The sequence below is a fragment of the Phyllobates terribilis genome, unplaced genomic scaffold, assembly GCF_046119375.1.
Source record: "Phyllobates terribilis strain yellow unplaced genomic scaffold, ASM4611937v1 Scaffold_8__6_contigs__length_399053987, whole genome shotgun sequence".
In the NCBI taxonomy this organism is placed as follows: Eukaryota; Metazoa; Chordata; class Amphibia; order Anura; family Dendrobatidae; genus Phyllobates; species Phyllobates terribilis.
Genome location: NW_027362768.1, coordinates 194,306,573 through 194,326,674, shown reverse-complemented (window position 1 = coordinate 194,326,674; position 20,102 = coordinate 194,306,573).

The window sequence follows — 20,102 nt, the reverse complement described above, 5'->3', positions numbered from 1 at the left end:
TTCTAACCAGTTTCTCTCTACCCCTGCTTGTCCTTTTCTCCTTATTTTAATGCTCATCAATTTCTACCTCTTCATTTCTACTTCTCTTATTTTCATCATAATCCAGCTTTTTTTCTTCTTTTTCATCTTCTTCTCACTTTTCTTTACATTCCTCCTCTTCGTCTTCATCATTTTTTTCCAACAATTTTTTTCTTCCCTCTATTCTGTTTTTTTACTTCTTGTAAACATCTATTTCATTCTTTTCTTGTTTCTTTTATCCTGATCCTGTTTTGCTTCTTGTTCTTCCTTTCTTTTCTTTTTCTTCTGATTTGTCTTCTTCTTCTTAATCATTTTTTCCAACTATCTTCTTCTTCCCTCTTCGTCCTTTCTTCCTACTTCTTATAAAGTCTACCTCCTCCTTTTCATCTTTTTACCCCTTCTTCTTCTTCTTTTTCTTCTTCTTTGTTCTCCTGATCCTTTTATTCATTTTTTATAGCAGTCCTCAACTTAATCCTGTACTTTAGTCTTTTTTATTTTACTTTAGTCTCTTTATTTTTTTCTCATCTACTTCAAACTCCACCTCTTCTATCTTCTTCGATGATGATCATTTTCTTCACTTCTTCCTCCTTCCTTTCCTCTCCTCATTTATACTAAGACATTCTTCTTCCTTCCACTCCTCTTCTTCGTTTGTTCTTCCATTTCTTCTTCTTTTTTTTCATACCCGTACCCAACACAATTAAAATGTAATTTCTTTATTCCCAGGAGCCTGACCACCCACTGCCCATTCATTTAAAGATCTTAATAAAATAATTAAATGCATATTGAAATCTATTTTTGACACAAAGTTAATTTAGTGAAATTCATTTGGTTGTAATTATATAAGAATAGATTTTTGTTTACCATGCACTATATGTTCTTTTGGATTTCTTTAATCTATAATTCATGTGTTTTTGTTTATACGATTGTTACAGTGTAATAAAAATAGCTGTCACGGTAGACTGCAAAACAATAGAGGGAAGGCTGCAAACAACGGAGAGACATAGTGTCAATGAAGAACTGGAAGAATTAATTCCAATTCATCCTCCATGTATAGAACATCCAATTATCAACATGTTATATATTTGGAAGTGACCTGCCCAAAATCCTCATTATTCGACCTCCTCTGTATCCAAGACGAAATAACGGCTATCGAGCTGAAAGCGGCAGATTGATCGCGGATTTATCACGCTACAATTCCATTACAGCGTCTTGTAGGGAAATAACTCTTATGGGTTAAATTAGATCTTATAGGTTTGACCTTATAACAAAAATGATCTCAATTTCATTGTTTTATAATACTTATACAAATTGTCTCTTCAGAGAAGAAGAGGACTAGAACTGAAGGGGCCACCTATAGGAGGTAACAATACTACAAGTCATTATCGACCCTCTAACGAACCTTGTCACATAACTTAGGATAAAAGCCAGAACCAGAATCTTAATTTTCAGACACAGTGTTTTGGAGCACTGCCCCTTGTCAGTGCAAAGTGTGAGATCTGGTTTGGCTAGGTGACTGGGATCCAAGGTGTAACGTTTTTCCTTGCGGAGACTGACATGTTAAGCATGTCAAGGTGAGGAGACTTTTAAGCTGCAATGCTCCTCTGGGAAATATTCAAATTGTCTCTCCAGAGAGGAAGAGAACTAGAACTCTAGTGCCACCTATAGGAAGGAGCAATCCTAAAAGTCAATATCAATTATCTATATAATATTTATATAAATTTATATTTTGCTCTTTATAACTATAGATAATATTATATGTAATGTGACACAATGTCTTTGTGCTGTTTCATAAATGGATGTCAATGAAAGAAGAATGAAAATAGCTTTAATTCATAAAGTAGACATTAGACTACAATAAATGTATCCAAACAATTATACAATGAAAATTTTTAAAATTGTTAAAAAAGATCAATGTTTTCTAAAAAGGTATGCAAAGTTAAGAAATTAAAACAAAATTCCATTTTGGGGTAAAAACAAAAGATAAAAATGTTGCATTCTAAAGGGCCAGGAAAAGTGTCGATCTGTGAGGACTGGGTGGGAAGTGCCACAGAAAAAGTGAGGGCCAAGGAGAGGTGATAAATAATTAGGCACATTGTGATGAAACAGCTTCTTGTCTTAATCAGCCAGACGTCTAGATTTGTTAGGCCAAGAGAAATACACTATTGCGTTTGTGTTGACTTGTGAATGTATGTGTTTTTCTTTGGCTGGTCAAGAAAGACATACTATTATGTGTATAAACCTGAAAGTTGACTTCTCTGGGTTTGGAAACAATAATGTTTGTTAATATGCTAATTACATATTGTACTAAAGCTAGCTAGTTGTTGATTTAAAAAAAAAACCCTGCTATACCCACTATGTAAATTGATTAAATGCTCAAACAATGAGACCTGAGCCCTGTGGAATAATATCATCCCTAATCCTTGACCTGTGGATGTGTACTTGAAAGGACAATTATAACTATTTAAGGGACATATGCCTCTGTAGCAGTCAGATTTGAAAGAGAGAATCAAACATCAGACATCAGACAGACTGTTCAGGACATTGCCCTGGTATCATGGCTCCATAAACAGATGCAATACAGGATGACAGCCTAAGGGACCACAACCCTGGCTGGAAAGATACAGAACTGCTCCAATGACCATTGCTGAACTCTGAGAGACGATGTGAAGAATCCAGGTTGGGACAATCAAGTCACCTGGCCACTTATCTCACGACGCTAATCCCGGCAGGTCAGCTGAAGGGTGAGACTGTGTAATTTTGCACCATCTCGTGAATTTGGTGGGACTGTTCTATATGTTATTAATTGCTGGTGGTTCATAAATTATTGCCGCACTGTTTACCATCACCCTGTTGTTGTCTGAGTAGTGTCAAGCCCACGGAGGACCCCGGGTCCTCACACACATTTAATTTGTATCAAATAAATTCAATGAAAATTGGAATTTCCAAACGGATTTGAGCAACTCTTCCGAACTTGACCTTCCCTCATCCTTATGCTCGAGATTAACTCCTTGCCAACATATGATGTACCGGTACGTCATACGCCGGCTCCTTGACTTTGTTGCAGGCTTGCACGTCAAGCTGTGTCTTTCCCTCCACATAATGGCTGATATGATCATCAATCATCTGCTTCTAACATAGCGTACTCGTACTGACCTGGAGAATAATATTGCCAGGTCACTTTTACTATATAGTGAACATGGTAAATAAAAACAATTGTGAAATTGCACTGTTTTGCAATTTTAACACACTTGGAATTTTTTTCCCACTCTCCAGTGCATTTCATGATAAATTGAATAATGTGATTCAAAAATACAACTCGTCCTGCAAAAAACAAACCCTCATACAGCTATGTGGATGGAAGGAAAAACAACTTATGGCTCTTGGGAGAAGTGGAGGAAGAAATGAAAATGAAAAAACGGAAACACTTAGACTGTGATTTCCATTAGTCACAGGACATGTGAGTGATATGAGTCTTTGTACACTTCTCCACACTATGTTGGTGATCTATAAACAGGAAATCCACCATAAGTTTGGAAAGCATTGGTCGCTGCCTCCTGCAAATCCAAAACACTCTTTTTCTGCTGCTGACTTATTTTCCCAATTTAATTTTCAGCCGAAATCGAAAAACTTGGGATTATCCAGTAGAAAAACTAAAATACAGCAGAACCATCGCAGCCATAAAACGTTGGTGTTCCACCAAAGTTCAGATTATCCGGATGTCATTTTAATAAGCCGTCCAAGACAAGACGGAGCAGAACTTCATAAAAATAACTCATGGTCTCGTAGCCGCCAAAGTTTTGTGGTCGAGGATGTTTTCTTTGACGGCAACTTTTTTACTGACTGTTCGAATTGTGACATGTTTTGTAGCTTTACTGTCAGTTGTCAACTCTCGAAATAAGTCATCGTAACAAGGTTTATTTGTGACCGGGGTTGAGTGACGTCCAATGGATCCGGAGACCAAAGAGCGAATTTTTTTTTTAAATACTATCACAAGCTGACGCCTGAAATATTCATTAAAGAAAGCCGGGCTAATAAGTAGAAGAGCGCCGTCCCAATTTCCAGAATTCCCGTCTGCAGAATCTCGCAGTTTAAGGCTAATTACTATTTTCTGCTACCAATGAGCTAATTAATAATTTTACAGCTACTATTTGTAGTGGGGTAATTAACATTTTTGTAGCTGGTGGGATACGTGGAATAGCGAATTTAACACTTTAATAAGTAAGTGCAAATGAATTGTTACAATATTCATCAAATGGACAATGAACTATTCCTTGTCAAGTGGCTGCACAACATGTAATTGTCGGCTCCAGTGCGTTTTTATAAAGAAGTCTTCTAATGATGACAGAAAAATCATGTAGAAATTTAAATAAGGCCCGAGCCATGGGTTGTAGGATAAGTTTGTCAAATATAATCTAAAAGCAATTAAATTAAAAATAAAAGTGAAACAAAAAGAAGGAAAAACAAAGAGAATTGACGAGCACCAAGGTGGCTTAGAAAACCAAGAAAATAAATAAATAATTCATTTGTTCTGTAGATCTATTTGTTCTATAGATTAATTAAATTAATGTATGGAGAAAATAAACATTTCATGAGTTTCTATGGATTGTCACATAACAAAATGGAAAAATTTGTAAAAAAAAATGTCTTCATTATAACATCTGAAGTTAATATATTTTCTATACAATTATGTATATTTCGGATGACGCATTCCCTTTATGTGTGGATTGCATTAAATGTTTCTGTCTTGTTTTAAAAAGACAAAAATAATAAAAATGGATTTGTAAATTCAATATTAATCTTGTTGTCCTCGCTGATTGTTAGTCTGCAGAGTTTTTGCTCGATCCTGAAACAATCAGTCTTGTAGAAATCCTACTGTCACTACAGAGGTCAGTCTCCTGCTGACATTTGGATGGTGGCTGTCTGAAGCCTTGCCCTCTAGTACTAAGGGGGGGGCTTAGTGACCATTTGCCAGAGCAGTGGGGAGAGGCTCCTGCTGCAGCCAGTTATCTTATAGCACATTCAGGACCATTAAAAGGAAGAGAGAACATGACTGAGCTCCTGGGACAGAGAAGATTTCTCCATTTTTATTGTGATAAGAGACAAAAAGTTGTGTCCTTTTAAAGGGTGCAAGTTGAAGAAAAAATGGGTCCAGCTTCCAGATCCAATTACAGGTAAAATCGTGATTTTATTGTTAATGCATTAGAAATATATTGACACGTTAGTGGCTCGCATAGGTGGTAAACGTCGCCCTACGCACTGCAATCATCGCTCTGCTGTCCCCAGTCCCAGGCTGTCTCACTGAGCTACCGCTTGCAGCATTTCCAACATTCCTGCATCCTCCTGCTGCTGGTGAGTCTGCACCTGGCTATAGGGAGGTGCTTCCAGATTCTGACGGAACTTAACTCACTATGTCCTGCAGAAATTAGGTTCCCTGGCCTATCCCCATGCAGTATGTCTGACCATATCTTTGCCTTCATCCACCTGTATCTCGTACCCATTTCTCTGACCCTCTGGTCACTTTCAGCAGACCCAGAGACTTCCGTGGAGTGGTACCGGGCAACTACCGGCAGCCAAGCCTGTCCTCACCATCAGAGACTCTAGTGAATACCCGGTAGATCACTTAGTTATGCCCTTCCAGGGTAAGCCCGGCCCTTGGTGCAGTGGGTCCACACCCACCAGCGTAAACAGATATACAAATTGCAAAAATAAAATAAATAAAGGGGGAGACCTTTGTGAAACCTACAGCCCACTTCTGATAGGTGTCTCCCTATTTGTGAGTTCAGGGAGAGACCTGCCAGTCATGGGGAGCAGGATGGAAGAAGTCACCAGGGACCTATCTAAGACTAGTCACCCGAGATGCGCAATCCCCACCTGGCTTTCAAAGTATGTTTTCTCAGAAATGCCGCAGCGATTCAGTGTAACGCATACACTCATGATTTGGGCAGATGACAGGTTCTCAATACTGAATATGCATCCTCTACTAATGCCTCCATTTTTCTTTTTTTTTATTTTAAATATTTTTAATTAAAATTTTAAACTTTAAAAAATGCATTTACATGTATCAGAAGAGCGGCAGATTTTCCATCTGGATTTTCAGCAACATGGATAAGATTTGAACAAAAATTGACCTTAGATCTGTAGGCTGTTAATTCCAAAAATTACTATTCTCCAAATCAACAAATGGTACACTCTCCTCCCCTAGAGTTCACTGGACTTTCACTTTCTGGGTTTTCCACTGGTTCCTGTCTCCTGCGATGACGTCTCGTCACTTGTGACCGCAGCAGCTAATCGCAGGATGCAGCAGTCAGATATGATAAGATGTCATTGCTGGAGGCCTCCATGCAGAGACCGGTGGGGGACCGTGCTAATGTTAACTTAGGAGTGCAGGGAAGTGACTATACAATTTTATTTTTGTTTTAGTTGATCATCAATGGTAAATCCACATAACATCATAATAAAGTACAAATATGATGAATTTCGATTTAGGAAGATTCGCTCTAATTTGGGCCAAGAAATTTGATTTATAAAAAGTTATAACATGCAAGTCAAATGTTCCTTATTACTTTTAAGGCCACAGAAAATAATAAATGTAGTGTGAAAAAAAACAATAATACTCACTTTGCCAGTCAGTGGCTGCCATTTTGCTGAATTTGCACAAAGGGAATTTATTATTATTATTATTATTATTATTATTATTATTATTTAAAAGTCAGATTCAGGATAAACCAATTTTTTTTTTGTAAAATTCAAGGCAAACTCAACTTTTGCCTTGAGCCAATATGCTCATCTGTATAACGTTATACATGAATAACTCGAGTACACAGAGCAGTATACAGTGAGCTCCTGAGCTCCCTCTACTGGAAGCTGGAGGCAGACAGAATTTTATCATATAGCCAGCGCAGCAGGGACTTTGGATCTCTTTATCAGTAAAAATACACTTCTGACTGCCACAAAGTTATACGAGGAAGTCATTCTGCACAGAAAGTGATGCTAAAATATGGGCCATCGCTAAGTTCTGCACTTGCATAGGACGGTATTATGACTCTTTGGTTGTGATATTAGTCTTAAATATAATGAAATGAATTGAAATACATCAATTAAAAATTTTAATTTTTCAATCCATTTGCAAACTAATATTTGGAAAAGGGAATTTCTGCCTCCATTTGTTTAACTGTAATAATCAAGGTCATTTCCTTTTCTCCTCTAGCAGAGGGCAGATCCAGGATTTTGCAGGGTTTTTTTTCTCTACTGAGGACTAGAAATCCAGCCGTCGGAAGGGAAAAAAATGTTATTGAAAAAAAACTCCCGGCCCTTATAGGCCCATTTTTGACAGGAAATCTTTGAGAGGCAGCAACATTGATGTGTCCTGAGGTTTCATCTGTCTTTTTCTTGCTTGAGGAAATGCTGAGCCAGTCTTCCTATTAGGCAAAATACAAGGAGTACGAAATCCTTCTAACAATCATCTTTTGGTCTTCTCTTACCGTGACAGCTTTCTGTCTGCTCCTCTGTCAGACAGGACCTGAGAACAAGCCTTAGCCCGAGAGGAGCCGCGGCATTGACAGGACTTAGAAGGATGCACATTAGCCAGTGTCCGAGTTATCATCAGCCGCACACTTTTGCATAGACGAGCCGTCCTCCAATGTGCACAGATATGATAAACCCGTTAATAGTCTTGACTCTCACAAAGGCGAGAATGTGAAATGTCTTTTCAATTATTTCCTGATTGCTCTGCAATCTTCCTGACTCAAGTCGTCCCATCATTCTGGCAGGTGCCGCACCTAACACTTACATAACTTCAGGAGCGCAAATGCCAGCTTGCAAGAATTCTGCAGGTGTCTAAACAGATGTACTTTCCGAGACGGCAGAAATACATTCGGGTTGTTGTGATATTAATATTTACATGTGCGGAGAGAGCACTTCTTCTACTCAAGTTTTTCTCAGAAACTGTTTAGGAAAATGTGACAATTCTGAAGCCTCAACCGTAGACACAGCTGGTTATATGGAGTATCAAGAAATTATATATCCAACGTTGTATCCTGGAGACCAAATATTAAAGTCTTCCTGAAGTTCTTCCTTGCCGACTTTTGATGGCAAACATCCAGGAAGAGTTTACAATTGTGGCACACTTGTGATGCCATCAGCAAATTGTGGCCAAAGCCAAGCAACATTACTGGAGCCTCTTCTCATTCGACACCTCTCCAAGGATTGTTCGTCCATGGATGATGAAACCTCCCTGAAAAACTGTTTTCTGAAAGGTTTAGGCAGGTTGGCAAAGCACAGGAGTTTCGCTGACTCTTCCAGAAGTTGAGAAAAAGTCTACTTATTCCAGGAATTTCTGGGAGAGTGAGCAAGTATGCTGTCATATCAGAAAATGGATATCAGAAAATGGATCACATAGTGACAATCATGTCCAAAATTTTGCTCAGTAGATGTCTGACTGCTGAGACCCCCAAAAAGAAAAACTGTTTTCTGAAAGGTTTTAGGCAGGTTGGCAAAGCACAGGAGATTCGCTGACTCTTCCAGAAGTTGGGAAAAAGTCTACTTATTCCAGAAATTTCTGGGAGATTGAGCAAGTATGCTGTCATATCAGAAAATGGATCACATAGTGACAATCACGTCCAAAATTTTGCCCAGTAGATGTCTGACTGCTGAGACCCCCAAAAAGAGCTGTGTACCATCAAGGACAGCTGTCTTCGAGTTCTTCAAGGAGAGCTATCCTCAAGGAGATCTTTGATCAGCTCACCTCAAAGACATACTGTAAGCAAAAACATTTAAAGGGTTATTCCAGAGAAATCAAGTATATCCGTATATCCATAGGATAGAAGATAACTTGCTGATGACTGGTGGTCAGACTGGTGGGACCCCAGGAAACCTGAAATTTGGGCTCCGGAAACCTGTATTGAATAGTCTGGAGGTCCATTCATTTTCTATGGGACTGACGGAGATAGCCGAGTGCTGCACTTTGCAGTCTTATAGACAATGAATGGGATGGAGGCAGCGTATGTGCACATCTGAGTTCCAGAGCCCAGATCTTGTGATCACAAGTGGTCCTAGGGGTCATATCATAAATGATTAGTAAATTATTCCCTATCCTATATATAGAGGATAGCGTGGAGGGTGGGTGATTGGGAGAGGGGTTGGAGAATAATTCTTTAAGGATCAATTTACTTTCCATGGTTCCATACACCTCTCCGCCTGTAGCTCTAATGGGAGCAAAGTTGGTCACAAAAATCCAAACTTCTGACTTGTCTCTTCTTGTCATATATTTCTGAAACTACAGGAATACCTTCGGGTGTGTAGACTTGTACTGGGTTTCTGGGAACCACCTGAACAAAATGATATTTGGGGAACAAAAACATAATGTATAATAAAAAATTAAATTGTGGTACCGTGTTAGGCAGAAAAATCTATGTAAATACTTTTATGCCCAAAAATGACAATAGTATTCATGGAGTGATACCTTTATTGGCTAACCAGAAAAAATATATTTGCAAGCTTTCAGAGCACAGAGGCTCCTTCTTCAGGAAGAATTACCAATGAATTAATAAGACAAGAGAACAATATTTAAGAGATATTAAAACTATATTGATATACTAGAACTATTTTACAAATGTCCTCTTAAATGCTCTTGTGTACTGTATTTGTGTCGCAGAGTGCATCTTCTTATAGTCACCACTGTACTTACGAGAGCTTCAATCAGCAAGATAGCTTGAGTAAACAGTATTTACTTCATACTGGTTAAACATGAGATACAATTCAGTGTCACACAGTCCGTGTGCTGCTGACATAACACATTCAGGAAAAAAAAGAAACAGGAAGTAAAAACAACCAACAATTGAGAGCTTTCCTCCCCCACATTACAGCAAGCATATAACTATACCCACTATCGCCATCCGCTGTGTGGTTAGTATAAAGTCCTCCTTTCACTTATAATAAGTCCTAATCTGTTGCATATGCCAACAATTTGGACCCTGGTGATGAGCAGTGATGCCCATTATTATGTCAGAGTGTAGGTCTATTGTAGGATAATGGAGGTGAACTCGCATTACCCTCTGTGAATAATAGAGAAACTGAGCAGATACATCAGAAAATGTGAATTTTGAAACATTATCCATATCTTTAAGTCTAAATATCGCAACCTCCATATAAATCAACAGTGCGTTAGCATCCGAGGTAACCGTCGGAATAGTATTTCTGTGCACCCCACGCGGCTTTCTTCATGTTCTCTGCTCCCCTCTGACGCTACAAACTCCTATTGACGTGTTGATTTTTTTCTAGTAGAATTGTGAAAGCCGCTACTTTAAATGGTTTCCCCAGAAAATTAAATTATCCCCATTCCATTGGGTATGGGAAACTTGTTGATTGCTGGGGGTCTGACAGCTGGGGACCCCACAATCCTGATATCAGTGCTCTGGAATCCTGAAGGGCTCAGCTGCCTTGTCCTGAATGGAGCAGAGGTGCACATGTGCGGCCACGAGAACATTCATTGTTTATAAGACTAATCGAAATAGCCGAGCGCTGGGCCGTCCCAAAGACAATGAATACAGCTGAGTCTGCACATATGTATCTGTCCTCCATTATGGATGAGGCTGCCGACTCGATCTCGTGATTACTGGAGGTCCTGCCCCTGAGAAAGCTATACATAAGATTATTGTGTTTGCTACGTATACCCCTTTTTCATATGTAAAATGCCATGGAATAAATGGCGCTATAATAATAAATAATAATAATAACTTATTTTTTTGTAAATAACCCTTTATGTTAATGGAGCTGAGCTGAAGTTATTGGGGCATAGATACTAAGTTCAGTTACATATAATTGAGGTGCCGTGTCTGTGTAAATACGCCGCCCACGTATTTGAATATTGCTCCGGGCAAGCGCTAATATTATTGGGCCGCTTGCACATTTCTACATGTCCGGCCACTGGTCCCACGCATGCGCAGTGAAGCTGCGAATTACACAACCTCACTGCACAGATGCAGGAACATGGCGCATGAGCAGGGCAGCTGGTAACCACACAGCCTCACTGCACAGATGCAGGAACATGGCGCGTGCGCAGGGCAGCTGGTAACCACACAGCCTCACTGCACAGATGCAGGGACATGGCGCATGAGCAGGGCAGCTGGTAACCACACAGCCTCACTGCACAGATGAATGCAGGGACATGGCGCATGAGCAGGGCAGCTGGTAACCCCACAGCCTCACTGCACAGATGCAGGGACATGGCGCATGAGCAGGGCAGCTGGTAACCCCACAGCCTCACTGCACAGATGCAGGGACATGGCGCATGAGCAGGGCAGCTGGTAACCACACAGCCTCACTGCACAGATGCAGGGACATGGCGCGTGCGCAGGGAAGCTGGTAACCACACAGCCTCACTGCACACATGCAGGGACATGGCACGTGCGCAGGGCAGCTGGTAACCACACAGCCTCACTGCACAGATGCAGGGACAGGGCGCGTGCGCAGGGCAGCTGGTAACCACACAGCCTCACTGCACAGATGCAGGGACATGGCGCGTGCGCAGGGCAGCTGGTAACCACACAGCCTCACTGCACAGATGCAGGGACATGGCGCGTGCGCAGGGCAGCTGGTAACCACACAGCCTCACTGCACAGATGCAGGGACATGGCGCGTGCGCAGGGCAGCTGGTAACCACACAGCCTCACTGCACAGATGCAGGGACATGGCGCATGCGCAGGGCAGCTGGTAACCACACAGCCTCACAGCACAGATGCAGGGACATGGCGCATGCGCAGGGCAGCTGGTAACCACACAGCCTCACTGCACAGATGCAGGGACATAGCGCGTGCGCAGGGCAGCTGGTAACCACACAGCCTCACTGCACAGATGTGGGACTAGCGGCCGGACATGTAGAAATGCGCAAGCGCCCCAATAATATCAGCGCTTGCCGGGAGCAATATTCAAATACATGGGCGGTGCCAGCAGTGATTGAAAGCGGCGCCAGCCCCTGACTGAATAGCAGAATCACACCCCTATGACTGAATACAAGCAAGTAAGATCTAAGTGCATAAAAGGTTATAAAACCATTATAATACCACCAATTTTAATGAAAAAAGCTTGTTAGTGATGCACATTGCATAACTAACAAAGCATGGGGGGCAGTGTAGATAGTAGCTATGACATGACAGGTTCCCTTTAAGTTTTACGAATCTAGCAGAGAAGAAGGATGAGATAGTGGACAGACATTGTGGGATTCTGATTAGTAAGGAGGAGATATCGGGTCCAGAGAGGTAGATCTGTGTGTCATCAGCATAGAGGTGATACTGAAAGCCGTGAGACTCTATGAGCTGTCCCAGGCCAAAGGTGTAGATGGAGAAGAGCAGGGGTCCTAGGACTGAACCCTGGGGGACACTGACAGATAGGGGGCGAGATGAGGAGGTGATGTGTGAGTGGGAGACACTGAATGCCAGGTCTGTTAGGTATGAAGAGATCCAGGATAGGGCCAAGTCTATGATGCCAAGAGATGAGAGTCTGTAGTAAGAGGGAATGGTCCACTGTGTCGAAGGTAGATGACAGGTCCAGAAGGAGGAGGATAGAGTAGTGTTGCTTGGATTTGGCGGTTAGTAGGTCGTTGGTGACTTTAGTCAGGGCAGTTTCAGTGGAATGATGCGGTTGGAAGCCTGATTGAAAGTGGTCGAAGAGGGAGCAGTAGGAGAGGTAGGAGGACAGTTCAAGGTGGACGTGTTGTTCCAGTAGTTTTGAGGCATAGGGGAGAAGTGATATGGGGCTATAGCTAGTCAGGGAGGATGGGTCAAGGGAGAGATTTTTGAGGATGGGTGTGATTGAGGCATGTTTGAAACATGAGGGGAAGATACCAGTTGTTAGTGACAGGTTGAAGAGGTGGGTTAGGGTTGGGATGAAGACTGTGGTAAGGTTAGGGATGAGGTGGGATGGGATTGGGTCAAGTTCACAGGTGGTGAGGTGTGAATTGGAGAGTAAAGAGGAACCTTGATCTTCTGTGATGGTGGAGAAGTTGGTTTGGGAGGAGGAAGGTTGAGTAAATATGAGGAGGGGCTGTGGGGACTTTAGGCAAAAGCTTTGTCTGATGTTGTCAATCTTCTGCTTGAAGAATGAGGCAAAGTCTTCAGCTGAGATGAGAGGAGCGGGAGGAGGAGCTGGAGGATGGAGAAGAGAATTGAAAGTGTTGAATATCTGTTTAGGGCTATGAGACAGGGAGGATATGACAGATAAGAAGTAGGTTTGTTTTGCTGCAGTGAGTGTGGACTTGAAAATAGTGAGGATAGTGAGGGACTGTTTCAATGCGAAGAAGTGCTCGTTGGAGTTAAACGACTGTTAATGCCTTTATGTCTCAACTTAACTGGTGCCATTCTCAGTACTAGGCCTATCCCCATCGTAGTCTCAATAAATACCTCTGATCGTTACACTGGCCTTAGCGGGGGTCACTGGTATTTACCACTAGGCCGCAAGTCCTAGATATGTGAGTCACTTGGTATACAGTGTGCTCGTCACACCGGCCATCTCCATTCCCTAAAGCACGGCCCCAGCCCACACTCTGTACTGTACAGTACAGACCAAAAGTTTGGACACACCTTCTCATTTAAAGATTTTTCTGTATTTTCATGACTTTGAAAATTGTACATTCACACTGAAGGCATCAAAACTATGAATTAACACATGTGGAATTATATACTTAACAAAAAAGTGTGAAACAACTGAAAATATGTCTTATCTTCTTGGTTCTTCAAAGTAGCCACCTTTTGCTTTGATGACTGCATTGCACACTCTTGGCATTCTCTTGATGAGCTTCAAGAGGTAGTCACCGGAAATGGTTTTCACTTCACAGGTGTGCCCTGTCAGGTTTAATAAGTGGGATTTCTTGCCTTATAAATGGGGTTGGGACCATCAGTTGTGTTGTGCAGAAGTCAGGTGGATACACAGCTGATAGTCCTACTGAATAGACTGTTAGCTGCTTTTTTCTTGCCATAAAACAAATTCTAAGTAAAGAAAAACGAGTGGCCATCATTACTTTAAGAAATGAAGGTCAGTCAATGCGAAAAATTGGGCAAACTTTGAAAGTGTCCCCAAGTGCAGTTGCAAAAACCATCAAGCGCTACAAAGAAACTGGCTGACATGAGGACCGCCCTAGGAAAGGAAGACCAAGAGTCACCTCTGCTTCTGAGGATAAGTTTATCCGAGTCACCAGCCTCAGAAATCGCAGGTTAACAGCAGCTCAGATTAGAGACCAGGTCAATGCCACTCAGAGTTCTAACAGCAGGCACATCTCTTCAACAACTGTTAAGAGGAGACTTTGTGCTGCAGGCCTTCGTGGTAAAATAGCTGCTAGGAAACCACTGCTAAGGACAGGCAACAAGCAGAAGAGACTTGTTTGGGCTAAAGAACACAAGGAATGGACATTAGACCAGTGGAAATCTGTGCTTTAGTCTGATGAGTCCAAATTTGAGATCTTTGGTTCCAACCACTGTGTCTTTGTGTGACGCCGAAAAGGTGAACGAATGGACTCTACATGCCTGGTTCCCACCGTGAAGCATGGAGGAGGAGGTGTGATGGTGTGGGGGTGCTTTGCTGGTGACACTGTTGGGGATTTATTCAAAATTGAAGGCATACTGAACCAGCATGGCTACCACAGCATCTTGCAGCGGCATGCTATTCCATCCGGTTTGCGTTTAGTTGGACCATCATTTATTTTTCAACAGGACAATGACCCCAAACACCTCCAGGCTGTGTAAGGGCTATTTGACCAAGCAGGAGAGTGATGGGGTGCTACGCCAGATGACCTGGCCTCCACAGCCACCAGACCTGAACCCAATCGAGATGGTTTGGGGTGAGCTGGACCGCAGAGTGAAGGCAAAAGGGCCAACAAGTGCTAAGCATCTCCGGGAACTCCTTCAAGATTGTTGGAAGACCATTTCCGGTGACTACCTCTTGAAGCTCATCAAGAGAATGCCAAGAGTGTGCAAAGCAGTCATCAAAGCAAAAGGTGGCTACTTTGAAGAACCTCGAATATAAGACATATTTTCAGTTGTTTCACACTTTTTTGTTAAGTATATAATTCCACATGTGGTAATTCATAGTTTTGATGCCTTCAGTGTGAATGTACAATTTTCATAGTCATGAAAATACAGAAAAATCTTTAAATGAGAAGGTGTGTCCAAAGTTTTGGTCTGTACTGTATGTCTATGCTGGAAGCAACGGCCCACAGCAACAATCCTCTGCTACAGCCAGATCGTCTCCAGGGCCTGGCTCGGATCTGGTCACAGTCTTCTGCTGGTGCAGGGTACGTATAATCTACTGGCGCTGCTTACAAATTTTCTACTGGCGCTGCTTATGGATCTTCTACTGGCGCTTCTTACGGATCATCTACTGGCGCTGCTTACAGATTTTCTACTGGCACTGCTTAGGGATCTTCTACTACTGCTGCTTACGGATCTTCTACTGGTGTTGCTTACAGACCTCTACTACCTCTGCTTACTGACTACTGCTGGTGCTGGTCAGACTTCTACTGATGCTGGTCACAGACTTTTACTGGCACGGTACACGGATGTTCCTTACAGCTCAGGCCTTCTCTGGCATCTGACTGCTCTCTGACCCTTCTGTGGCAATGGTGGCTGTAAGCCCACCTTACAGCCACACAACTTGTCCTAGTACAGATTCTGGCACCAACTGCCTCTTCTTGGCACGGCCAGGCATTTTGTAGTTAGTAACTGCGACACAGGTGTCACCTGACCTGGTGTCTTCTTTTATCTCCTCCTCTGGGAACATAAATTCCCACTAATAGGTTCTTACTACTGTAATTCTTCATTTATTTTCACTTTCACCTTTGACGAGCAGACGGCAGTGTTTGCTTGCAATTACTCAGCTAGGCATCAACTTCAAATGTATTCTTCTCTCTTATCCACTTCCTTACGTCTGTAAAAACACTGAAAGGTCACGTTCAAGAGAGCACAACTGCTCCACAATTCTGCTCATCAGTTAGGGTCCCCTAAAACATTATTAATTAATGTCACGGACTGCAGTGGAGAAGAGGAGGCACAAAGATTCGGCAGCGGTAAGGAGGAGTGTTAGGTAAATACTAGTGATGAGCAAAATGATTTTCAGGACCCAGGTCTAGCGGCCACCTCAGTAGTCCATAGCCATTAGGCCAAAGCCCTGTAAACTTCCTGCATGTTTTCTGGAGCATCTTCTCATTAGTAGTCCTCAAGCGATATCGCACGCGCACCGTGCTACAATATAACGAAGAGGCAACAGAGAAGCTGGAGGTAGGAAGAGATTCACAGGGATCTGATCCGGTGACCTTGGACTACTTATGTGGCCACCGGACCAGTGTTCTGCAAATCTTTGTTCTCATCTTTAGTAAGCAAATGCTTTTTTCTTTATTTTTACACCTCGTTGAGTCAGTTTTTTAAGAAAAATAAAATTTAGACAGAGTTTACCCATGAAAAGGTGACATATTATCAACCTTTATTCTCTTCGTCTACTGACATTATACGTTACTGCATTTCTACATTTGATAACTCCAACAAAAAAACCCCCAAAATCCTAAAATCTTTTAGACAAAGCAAAGAATCGAAGTAGAGTATTTTTTTATGCCATGAATGATCATTTTTTAATGTCAGACTCCTCCATCTATTTCCTTATCACATCAATGTCCTTGCCGCCCGCGTGTGTTTTCCAACATATCACAAAATGCAGAATTCTTACTTGCGGAAAAGTAAAACCTAAATTATTATTCAGCTTTGACTTATGTGATTTTCCCCCAAGAGGCCCAAAGTCATTGGTGACATAGTTTCTAATAATGGATTGAGCGACTGATGTGTTAATCAAGCAGGTTTGAAAATTCAGTCCGATTTTCACATTTCATGGTATAAAGAGATGGTAATGAAGAGAATCTTGGATGGGTGACCATTGATGTAAATGCCGTCTGCAGAAAAATCGGAAAGTTTAGAATTTATAAAGCTCATCAAGAAAGACTCCTCATTATCAATATTACTGGCTCTATATATGTATGTGTGGAGTTGCTTTATGCAAAGTATTGCCATCCTTCATATTGTACTGTTTTACCCTTGCGACAACCTTAGTAAAAGTCATGGAAGACTTTTAACAAAAAATGAAAAATTGTCTCAAAAACTAAAATACCAATGTTGGACAATGGCATTGGGAGAGTAATGGAGGGGGGGTCTGCAAGTGACAACAACTCATCACCCCCCAAAAAATCTTAACTATCATATAAATGCAGTCACTGTAGATAGAGATGAGTGAGTCGGCGGAGATTCGTAATTTGGCAGGGAAATTCGATTTGAATTAAAGTTATTTCTCCAAACCCCAGAGCATAATAAAAATGGGGTGAAAAAAACTCACCTCACTGCTCATCTGTCCCGGCCAATCGTTCCTGGTGCTCCATGCTTCCTCTTGCGTCTTTTGCAAACTTCATTTGATGCAGAGTTTATGGTGCCGAATAGACCTCAGACAGTATGACGTCATGACGCCCATTGTCCAGGTCCTCCAGCGATGCACGTCGTCAACTCTAAAGCCTACTCGGCACCAAGTGAAGACTGCATAAGAAGACCCCCAAAAAGGTGTGGAGAACCGGATGGCAGATTGTGGTAGCAGGACAGGTAATAGGTGAGGTAAATCTATTTTTTCCACATTTTGCTCATTACTTTACAGTCATCATTTTTCAGAATTTAGCAAAAAAAATGTACATTTTGAGAATTCTAATTTTTGTAAAATACGAGGCAAATTCAATGTACTCTTGGCCTCTCCCTCACTCGACTTTCCCTTCTCCAGTCCATCCATAATCCTGCAGCCAGGGTCATCTATTTGGCTAACCGTTATTCAGACTCCTCCGCTCTGTGCCAGTCATTGCACTGGCTGCCCATGAATTATAGGATCCAATTTAAATTGCTTGTTGTCACCCACAGAGCTCTCCACAGTGCGGCACCCCCCTACATCTCCTCCCTCATTTCTGTTTATCGGCCTACCCATTCTCTACGCTCCTCAAGCGACTTTCGACAAACATCCGCACTAATCCGTTCCTCCCACTCCCGGCTCCAAGACTTCTCCCGAGCTGCACCTATTCTTTGGAATGCTCTACCCCAAGAAATTAGGATGAACCACAATTTACACAGTTTTAGGCGCTCCCTAAAAACACACCTGTTTAGGGCGAACCTATCACCTTCCCTAATCGAAGTCCCTTTATCTTCTTATAGCCCATTCCTTATTTCTCCAAACATAAGTCTCCACCGAACAGAAAAGCACCACAGATACTGGCTGGTGATGAGCTGATGCTGCCTTTATCTATCCCTCATCCCCTCAAGATGGCCGGACCATCCTTGTAAATAAGCCATTGTACTTTGTGCCCCCCCCACCTCATTGTAGATTGTAAGCTCTTACGAGCAGGGTCGCCATTATTTTTGCTGTAATTATTGTATTATCTTTAGCTATGTTACTTATGACTGTTGTATATGAACCTCTGAATTGTAAAGCGCTGCGGAATATGTTGGCGCTATATAAATAAAGACTATTATTATTATTATTACTCTTCTCTAATAGTAACAATAAAACTTCCACATTTTTCTTTTATAGGGAAAACCATAAAACATCTTCCTCTAATGGAAATCATCACCATTGTTTTCTAGGGAAACCTCAACAAGGGCGCAAGGAACCTCATTGTTTCATGAAAACCCAGTTAGGAACACTTCACTCCACCTTCTCTATCCAGAACACTGGCATCCGTTTCGCAGGGAAATATCTTCATCCACGATGAAGATGGCAACGATATTTCCTTTGCTGGTGCTCACAAGGTCAAAGTCGGCATTATTTTTTTTTTTACTTTTACAAAGAAATTAAGAATAAAAGAAAGACTTCTTGTACAATTCCCACATCCCAAACTCATAGTTCCAGATCAGGGACCAATTATTGCACAGTAGATTATGTGACATCAGTCACTGTAGGAATGGTGCAGCCAATCTCTGACCTCTGCAGGGATCCAAGCATGTACTGCATAAGACTCTGAGGATAATGATTGGCTGCAGGGGTCATGAACATGACGTCATCACTGTAGAAATGTAAACAAGCAACGGCTGGGACCATTAGCACCGAAGCAACAACTTTTGAGTATTGATTTTATTGGTTATATTATATTAAGCTGCTAGTTTTTTTTTAAAACCCCATACTGGCCCTTTAACTTCCGCATCCACATTAGAGGTGAGCAAACTGGCCTCCTTTGCCCCCCCGGCAAGCGTATTGGTGAGGAAGAAGGGTATGGCATTGAGGTATACTGTATATGGGACATCACTTGTCTCAGTCGCAGCAGGATGAAGTTACCTCTGACAGTGACACCTTCAGTTTAAGGCATTTTTCTGCACAGAACAATCTGCTGGATATCAAATAGCTAAGATGGATAATTTTTAGACCATTTTCTACTTAAAAAAAAAATAAGTCTGTCAGTGCACTCTCATTAATTAGGCAATTAGTTACTATCGTCTACCATCTGTTCCTATGGTGCGGTCACTTGTACATTGCTAAGGCTGTGTTTGTATTAAAGGGCACGAATGGGGCTAGATACAGTCCTAGGAGACGTCAGTGTGTTTCACGCGTCTGTTCAGGGCGATTGGAGGCTTTGCAGAATTGCAATTTGTGCGGAATCGATTCTTTGCAGTCCAAATTTTTTGGAATATTTGAATTTATAGATTAAGTATGTCTATTCCATGTACATTTTTTGGTAATTGATGATGCTTCTAGACTCTTAAAAATAGCATAGAAGTAGGAGGATGGAAAGTACAAGACCCAGAAGAATAAGAAGATGTCATTCTTCCCTAAAGGGGTTATCCGATTTATTGAGAATAATAGGAGGAGCAGCACCTGTGCATCACTGCTGCACTAATTGTCTATAGGACTTCGGGAGAAAATCTATTGCGGTACTCGGCAGTTCCATAGACAATAAATGTAGCAGCGGCCACATACTCAGCCATCACGCCTTTCCAACCGGACATTTCAGAACCCCGCTCCCAGGACTGTAATGGTCTAAGTGGTCAGACGTCCAACAAAGATCTGCTGGAGAAGGTTGTGCTCTTTACTTG